Source organism: Globicephala melas, chromosome 14, assembly GCF_963455315.2.
Source record: "Globicephala melas chromosome 14, mGloMel1.2, whole genome shotgun sequence".
NCBI lineage: Eukaryota > Metazoa > Chordata > Mammalia > Artiodactyla > Delphinidae > Globicephala > Globicephala melas.
This window is the reverse complement of record NC_083327.1, coordinates 40,367,093-40,376,833: the sequence shown is the minus strand read 5'-3', so window position 1 is coordinate 40,376,833 and position 9,741 is coordinate 40,367,093. Positions and strand designations below refer to the sequence as shown.

At 40.0% G+C, this 9,741-nt stretch overlaps 1 non-coding gene across 1 annotated transcript; it reads right to left on the bottom strand.

Moving 5' to 3' along the window:
* Positions 1–8,276: 8,276 nt before the first annotated feature.
* Positions 8,277–8,383, bottom strand: LOC115867028 (U6 spliceosomal RNA). The gene has a single exon (XR_004044936.1). It is a non-coding gene; the product is annotated as a U6 spliceosomal RNA (small nuclear RNA).
* Between the last annotated feature and the right edge of the window lie 1,358 nt (positions 8,384–9,741).

Sequence of the window (9,741 nt, the reverse complement as noted above, 5' to 3'; positions counted from 1 at the left end):
GGTACTTACTAATTCAGTTAGATAAAAGAGAGAAACCAGAGGTATATATATATATATATATATATATATATATATTTTAAAAGAAGAGCTAACAATCACTATCTGCAGATGAGGTAATGCTATACCTAGAAAGTCTGAGTCACATGAAAAATGATGTCAAACAATATGGGAAGTAATTTGGCTTGGTAAAAAACAAAAACAAAAAACCCAACAGAATGAAACAGTCCTTTGGGACTTTCCTGGTGATGCAGTGGTTAAGAATCCACCTGTCAATGCAGGGGACAAGGATTCGATCCCTGGTCCGAGAAGATCCCACATGCCACGGAGCAACTAAGCCCGTGTGCCACAACTACTGAGCCTGCTAGCCACAACTACTGAAGCCTGCGTGCCTAGGGCCCATGCTCTGCGACAAAGAGAAGCTACCGCAATGAGAAATGCAGTCCATGCACTGCAAAGAAGAGTAGTCCCTGCTTGCCACTAGAGAAAGCCCATGCACAGCAACAAAGACCCAACACAGCTGAAAATAAATAAATAAGTAAATAAATTTATTTTGAAAAACTTGTCTTTTAAATAAAAAACAATAATCAATTACAGGATGTAACGGAAGACCTTACTTGCATTGTAACTGAAAAAATAAGCTGAAAAGAAATACGGAAGTTCTAATTAAAGAAAAACTTAAAACACCACTGAGGGATACAAAAGAGAATGTGGACAAATGGAAAGGCATATTCTGCTTTTGAGTAAAAAGACTTAACATTGGAGTCACGTAAACTTTCCTTACTTGGCCTTCCCTGGTGGCGCAGTGGTTAAGAATCCACCTGCCAATGCAGGGGACATGGGTTCGAGCCCTGGTCCAGGAAGATCCCACATGCTGCAGATCAACTAAGCCCGTATGCCACAACTACTAAGCCTGCGCTTCAGAGCCCGCGAGCCACAACTACTGAGCCCGTGTGCCACAACTACTGAAGCCCGCGCTCCTAGAGCCCATGCTCCACAACAAGAGAAGCCACCGCAATGAGAAGCCCGCGCACCACAACAAAGAGTAGCCCCCGCTCGCCACAACTAGAGAAAGCCCGCATGTATCAACGAAGACCCAATGCAGCCAAAAATAAATATTTATTTTTAAAAAAGACAAAAAAACAAAAACAAAAGGTTTAAAAAACAAACAAACAAAAACCTTTCCTTACTTTAAGGCAATCTCAGTAAAAATACTGTAAGGAACTTTTTTGAGACCAATTAAGATACCTCTCAAGTTAATATGAAAAATAAATGGGCAAGAAGAGCCAGGATAATTATAAAAAATAACAGGGGAAAACCAACCCAGTTATTAAAACATTTAAAGTCAAAACAATTTACACAGTGCAGTGTTGGCATATGATAAGCAGCTCAGTGGAACAGAGTATAAAGTCCTGGACTCGACACCAAAACTTATATATGACATAGTATATGACATTTACTGTTGCTCTGGTATATGATAAAGGTGCATTTCAAATAAGAGGAGGAAAAATAAATTTATCAGTCAATGGCATTGGGACAAATTGGGTAACTCTCTGGAAATAAACTACGTTGGACCCATACTTCATACCTTACACCAAATAAATTTCAGGTGGGTCAAAGACTTAACTATAAGAAGTAAAGAGAAGTAGAAAGGAGTATGGAGATATTTTCATCTTGGAGTAGGAGAATTTTCTAAGTATGACATGAAACCTGGAAGGCTTGAAAAGAAGTATGATAAATTGAACTATATAAAAATGAAAAAGTTCAGTATGAAAAATATTACCATAAGGAAAGTCAAAATACAAATAAACGGGGCTTCCCTGGTGTCGCAGTGGTTGAGAGTCCGCCTGCCGATGCAGGGGACACGGGTTCGTGCCCCGGTCCGGGAAGATCCCACATGCCGCGGAGCGGCTGGGCCCGTGAGCCATGGCCGCTGAGCCTGCGCGTCCGGAGCCTGTGCGTCCGGAGCCTGTGCTCCGCAACGGGAGAGGCCACAACAGTGAGAGGCCTGCTCACCCCGGAAGCTGTGCAAACAAAGAAGAGAAAGGGAAATTTCTCCCAGCAGCCTCAGGAGCAGCAGATTAAATCTCCACAGTCAACTTGATGTACCCTGCATCTGTGGAATACCTGAATAGACAACGAATCATCCCAAATTGAGGCGGTGGACTTTGAGAGCAAGATATATTATTTTTTCCCCTTTTCCTCTTTTTGTAAGTGTGTATGTGTATGCTTCTGTGTGAGATTTTGCCTGTATAGCTTTGCTTTCACCATTTGTCCTAGGGTTCTGTCCGTTCGTTTTTGTTTGTTTGTTTTTACTTAAAAAGTTTTTTCTTAATAATTATTTTTTATTTTAATAACTTTTTTCTTTCTTTCTTTCTTTCCTTCTTTCTTTCTTTCTTTCTTAGAAAGGTATATTCTTAGAAAGGTATAACTTTCCAAGACTGAACCAGGAAGAAAGAGAAAATATGAACAGACCAATCACAAGCACTGATATTGAGACTGTGATTAAAAATCTGCCAACAAACAAAAGCCCAGGACCAGATGGCTTCACAGAAGAATTCTATCAAACATTTAGAGGAGAGCTAACACCTAACCTTCTCAAACTCTTCCAAAATATAGCAGAGGGAGGAACACTCCCAAATTCATTCTACGAGGCCACCATCACCCTGATACCAAAACCAGACAAAGATGTCACAAAGAAAGAAAACTACAGGCCAGTATCACTGATGAACATAGATGCAAAAATCCTCAACAAAATACTAGCAAACAGAATCCAACAGCACATTAAAAGGATCATACACCATGATCAAGTGGGGTTTATTCCAGGAATGCAAGGATTCTTCAATATATGCAAAACAATCAATGTGATACACCATATTAACAAATTGAAGGAGAAAAACCATATTATCATCTCAATAGATGCAGAGAAAGCTTTCGACAAAATTCAACACCCATTTATTTTAAAAACCCTGCAGAAAGTAGGCATAGAGGGAACTTTCCTCAACATAATAAAGGCCATATATGACAAACCCACAGCCAACATCATCCTCAACGGTGAAAAACTGAAACCATTTCCACTTAGATCAGGAATAAGACAAGGTTGCCCACTCTCACCACTATTATTCAACATAGTTTAGGAAGTTTTAGCCTCAGCAATCAGAGAAGAAAAAGAAATAAAAGGAATCCAAATCAGAAAAGAAGAAGTAAAGCTGTCACTGTTTGCAGATGACATGGTACTATACATAGAGAATCCCAAAGATGCTACCAGAAAACTATTAGAGCTAATCAATGAATCTGGTAAAGTAGCAGGATACAAAATTAATGCACAGAAATCTCTGGTATTCCTATACACTAAGGATGAAAAATCTGAACGTGAAATCAAGAAAACACTCCCATTTACCATTGCAACAAAAAGAATAAAATAACTAGGAATAAACCTACCTAAGGAGACAAAAGACCTATATGCAGAAAATTACAAAACACTGATGAAAGAAATTAAAGATGATACAAACAGGTGGAGAGATACACCATGTTCTTGGATTGGAAGAATCAACATTGTGAAAATGACTCTTCCACCCAAAGCAATCTACAGATTCAATACAATCCCTATCAAACTACCACTGGCATTTTTCACAGAACTAGAACAACAAATTTCACAATTTGTATGGAAACACAAAAGACCCCGAATAGCCAAAGCAATCTTGACAATGAAAACTGGAGCTGGAGGAATCAGGCTCCCTGACTTCAGACAATACTACAAAGCTGCAGTAATCAAGACAGTATGGTACTGGCACAAAAACAGAAATATAGATCAATGGAACAGGATAGAAAGCCCAGAGATAAACCCACGCACATATGGTCACCTTATCTTTGATAAAGGAGGCAGGAATGTACAGTGGAGAAAGGATAGCCTCTTCAATAAGTGGTGCTGGGAAAACTGGACAGGTACATGTAAAAGTATAAGATTAGAACACTCCCTAACACCATACACAAAAATAAGCTCAAAATGGATTAAAGACCTAAATGTAAGGCCAGGAACTATCAAACTCTTAGAGGAAAACATAGGCAGAACACTCTATGACATAAATCACAGCAAGATCCTTTTTGACCCACCTCCTAGAGAAATGGAAATAAAAACAAAAATAAACAAATGGGACCTAATTGAACGTCAAAGCTTTTGCACAGCAAAGGAAACCATAAACAAGACCAAAAGACAACCCTCAGAATGGGAGAAAATATTTGCAAATGAATCAACTGACAAAGGATTAATTTCCAAAATTTACAAGCAGCTCATGCAACTCAATAACAAAAAAACAAACAACCCAATCCAAAAATGGGCAGAAGACCTAAATAGACATTTCTCCAAAGGAGATATACAGATTGCCATCAAACACATGAAAGAATGCTCAACATCATTAATCATTAGAGAAATGCAAATCAAAACTACAACGAGGTATAACCTCACACCAGTCAGAATGGCCATCATCAAAAAATCTAGAAACAATAAATGCTGGAGAGGGTGTGGAGAAAAGGGAACACTCCTGCACTGCTGGTGGGAATGTGAATTGGTACAGCCACTATGGAGAACAGTATGGAGGTTCCTTAAAAAACTACAAATAGAACTACCATATGACCCAGCAATCCCACTACCGGGCATATACCCTGAGAAAACCATAATTCAAAAAGAGTCATGTACCAAAAAATTAATTGCAGCTCTATTTACAATAGCCAGGTCATGGAAACAACCTAAGTGTCCATCATCTGATGAATGGATAAAGAAGTTGTGGCACATATATACAATGGAATATTACTCAGCCATAAAAAGAAACGAAATTGAGTTATTTGTAGTGAGGTGGATGGACCTAGAGTCTGTCATACAGAGTGAAGTAAGTCAGAAAGAGAAAAACAAATAGCGTATGCTAACACATATATATGGAATCTAAGGAAAAAAGAAAAAAAAATGTCATTAAGAACCTAGGGGTAAGGCGGGAATAAAGACACAGACCTACTAGAGAATGGACTTGAGGATATGGGGAGGGGGAAGGGTAAGCTGTGACAAAGTAAGAGAGTGGCATGGACATATATACACTACCAAACGTAAAATAGATAGCCAATGGGAAGCAGCCGCATGGCACAGGGAGATCAGCTCGGTGCTTTGTGACCACCTAGAGGGGTGGGATAGGGAGGGTGGGAGGGAGGGAGACGCAAGAGGGAAGAGATATGGGAAGATATGTATATGTATAACTGATTCACTTTGTTATAAAGCAGAAACTAACACACCATTGTAAAGCAATTATACTCCAATAAAGATGTTAAAAATAAATAAATAAATAAAAAAGGATGTACTGTTGAAGAAAACACAGAAGGCTCTTAAATATATGGAAAGATACTCAATCTCACATATAATAAGGAAATGCATAAAAAGAAGAACAACTAAAAAGAACATTTTATATATCAATTTGGCAAATCTCATAAGTTTGCTAACATACTATGCAAGTGAAAGTGAGGGAAAAATAAACATTATTACACATACTGAATGGAGTGTAAATTGGCACAATGACTCTGAAGGGCAATTTGGCAATATCTATCAAGATTATAGATATGAATATACTTCCACCCAGCAATCATTTCTAGGAAATTAGCCAACAAATAGCTCTCATATATGCAAATGTTATACGTGCAAAGTTATTCATTGTAGTATAATTTGTAATTACAAAATACTGGAAACAATCTAAATGTTCAGCAACAGAAGTTTGGTTAAATGAACTACTGTATATTCATCCAATGGAAAAAATGTCATGCAACTATTGAAAAAAGAGATGTGGTGACTTGGATTATTCTTCAAGATAGAGTACGGCAAGGTGCAGAACCATTTGTGTGAAAAAAGGAAACTAATAGAAATATATTTAGTTTTGCTTGTTCATAAAGTATTTCTGAGTGGATCCCCAGTATCTTAGGTCAGTCTGCAACTAGACTAGATGCCACAGACTAGATAGCTTAAAGAAAAATGAATTTTCTCACTGTTCTGGAGGCTGGAAGTCTGGGATCAGGGTGTTAGCATGCTCACGTCCTGGCGAGGACTCTCTTCCTGGCTGAAGATGGCTCTCTTCTCCCTGTGTGCTCACATGGTGGAGAGGGAGTAAGCTCTCTGGTATCTCTTCTTATAAGGGCACTAATCTAATCCCATTATGGGGGCTCTACTCTTATGACCTCATCAAAACCTAACTACCTCCCAAGGGCTCCATCTCAAGATACCATCCCATTGGGGTGGGGGGACTTAAGGCTTCAATATATGAATTTGGGAGGGGGGGATACAATTCAGTCCATAGCACTAAGTAACTGATAATAGCAGCTGTCTCTTGGCCCAAGGAGGGAAACAGGAGCTAGGGGATAGGACAGTAAAGGTGATTTTTCACTGTTTGCTCTTTATACCTCTGTAATTCCCCAACAGCAGCTGGATGTCCAACAATTTGATTCAATTCTGATACTATCTACCTGGAGTTAGTGTCAGATCCCACAAGTGAAAGGGCTCAGTCCCACAAGGCTGCCCCCACTTCAGATGCCAATCACAACTCCTGGGCCACCAGTAATTCTGACCAACCAGCTATAAATTGGGGGTTCCCATGACCCCTTTCTCAGGTATGATAATTTGCTAAAATGGCCCACAGAACTCAGGAAAACATTTACTGGTTAAGTATAAAAGAGGCAAATGAACAGCCAAATGAAGAGGCACATAGGAGAGGTCCAGAAGGGTCCTGAGTGCAAAAGTATCTGTCCCTGTGGAGCTGGGGCGCTTCATCCTTCCAGCATGTGGATGTGCTCACCAACCTGGAAGCTCTCCAAACCCTGTTTAGGGATGTTTATGGAGACTTCATTGCAAGGGTATGACTGATCAAATCACTGGCCATTGGTGATTGAACTCCATCTCTATCCCCTCTCCTCACCCCTCCCCAGTGGTTGGGGGGTGGGACTGAAAGTTCCAACCCTCTAATCAAGGCTTGGTCTTTTTGGAGACCACTCCTGATCCTGAAGCTATCTAGAGGTCCACCAAGAATCACCTCATTCGCACGAACTCAGACACGGTTGAAAGGGGCTTGTTATGAATAACAAAAGACACTCTGTCACTCAGAAAATTCCAAGGGTTTTAGGAGTTCTGTATCAAGAAGGGCATGGAGGGGGACACAAAGACCAAATATATATTTCCTATAATATCACAATACCTTTTCTTTTTAAATTTTTTTTGATGTGGACCATTTTTAAAGTCTCTGTTGAACTTGTTACAATATTGCTTCTTTTTTTTTTTTTTTTACCAAAATATCCTCACATTTTATTTATTTCAAGGCACTTTCCACCAGAAAGTGTAAAGAGAAGAAATGAACTACCCTGGTAAAACATTACATTTTAGCAAAACAGTGAGATCCAAATGAGACAAAGCAGAAAAACTGACATACTTAATGTTCATTATCTTGAAATGGCTTAAAGTAGTTTGCCTGCTGAAAAAACAGAGACTGCAAAAAGGAGGAAACAGAGAAGTCTCCCAAGATGCCCCCTTGAAGATTTTCGGCCCATGGGGAAGGAACTAAACCCCTTAAACAAAGGTAAAGAACCGAAGAGTAACATCTGAATTCTCCACATCTCGCCAGCACCCAGCTCACATGGGTTTTAGAACTGGCTGATCAAGTCACTCACTGATTGAATTGGTGAATAAAATCGCAACACTTCTCATAAGCATTTAACAACATTTCATGCACGTGACAAACCCCATTCAGGTCCCAATAGTTTATGGATGATTCTTGCCCATTACTATACATCTCAAACCCTCTATTTTGAAAAATATGTCAAATTGATTATATATTAATTATGCACATAAACGATCTTATATACACTAATAATAAAGGACTAGGAATATGCTGAATTACCTGGTGCTTTTCAAAAAATGTACGGTTTTATCTCTACTTCCCTAATATTTTCCTTCCAGCTTCTGCTGTATTTAACTCTTAATTTCCTGAAGATTAAAACCCCCTTTCTCCTTAACTTATTTTTATCTTCAAACCTCAGAGGAAATGATTGTACGGAAAGGTTACATCTGAGGCTGACGACGGAGACAGAATTGAAATTCATCACTTCTAGGGGGTAAGGAAAGGACCCCCGCCCCAATCCTCACAAGGTCCAAAGGGCAGCACAAAGGGCCAGTCTAGGCCCTGAATGGTCTACCAGGACCGCAGCAGTTGTGCCTTTGCACCCGTTACTGAATTACACCATCACCTGGGGAAGGAAGGAAAAACATGGAACGCTTCATGAATTTGCGTGTCATCCTTGTGCAGGGGCCATGCTAATCTTCTCTGTATTGTTCCAATTTGGGTATATGTGCTGCTGAAGTGAGCACTGTTTCTGTTTTTTATGTTTTGGGTTTTTTTGGCCGTGAGGCATGTGGGATCTTAGCTCCCCGACCAGGGATCGAACCTGCACCCCCTGAATTGGAAGGCAAAGTCTTAACCACTGGACCGCCAGGGAAGTCCCCCACAATACCTTTTGAATTTTGACCTATGTACACACACACACAAAATAGTATTAAAATACTGAAGAGGGGGGAATGCTCAAAAAGCCTGAGTTAACCAAGTTCACATAACTTGCTAGGGTGAGACCTGGGCCTCAGATTTCCTTACTTCTATTTAAAGATTCTTTACAATGTGTCATGATTATTTTTTCATCTCTTTGAAGATGTTTACTGCTTTTGTGACTTCAGGGGTCTGAGATTTCTAGTTTTCATATTTTAAAAAGGTGAGTCCTCCAGACTTTGGGGCATGGGACACTTGTGGGAGATCAACATTAATGTAGTTTTTCTCCAATGATCAGTGCAAGACATAATATACAGAGACAGTTATTTTATATCATGCAAATTGGGGAAGACTTGGAAACCATCCCATACAAAATACCTCTCTACTAGTCTGTTCAAAGACCTGAAAGAAATCCTACTACTGTAAACCTCTTAAGAGAAATGCAAATATTTCTAAGAGAGGTACTCTCACACTCTGAACAACCATTATTAACTCCGCCTGAAAAAATGAGTTTATTAGGTTCCTACCTCCAGGTCAGATTCCAAGAGCAAGCTCCTAGAGGAATGGGACTAAGGATAGTAAATTTCGGTAAAAAACAAAGTTTTAAGGCCCAGTTTTATCATCTGTAAAATGAGTGGGCTAGACCAGTGTCGCCTCAGATTTTCTTCCTAAATACTGCTCTGCTACATACCTTATTTCGTTTGTTCCATGGAAAAACTGGGATGTGTGAAAAGGGGAGAGGGGATTGTTTTTCTTACTTGTCAGATGAGGAAACTGAGGCTCGAAAGAGTTGGGTCTCTTGTCCAAGATCATCAGGCAAGGAGCCTGTTTGACATGATCATTAAGTCCAGGTTCAGTGACCTTTCCACATCATATTCGTTGCTTCATCTTTTGAGCCCCTACTACAGTGTACGGTGCTGGGATACAAAATTGAAAAGATGAGGCTCCTGCCCTCTTGGGGTCTGGCCGCCATTGGAGAAGATAAGTACCTAGCCACATGGTCAGCTCCATGCTGGAGAGAGAGATAGATGGGAGGATGGAGAGTTGGGAGTGGGGATCAGCTAAAGCTTCACAGGAGAGGCACATCGCTGAAGCTGAACTCGGAAGGATGAGCAGGTGTTTGGCATAAAGAAAGGGAGGGCCAGTGCTCTCAGGAGAAAAGATTTCACCTTAAAGTGGGACGCAA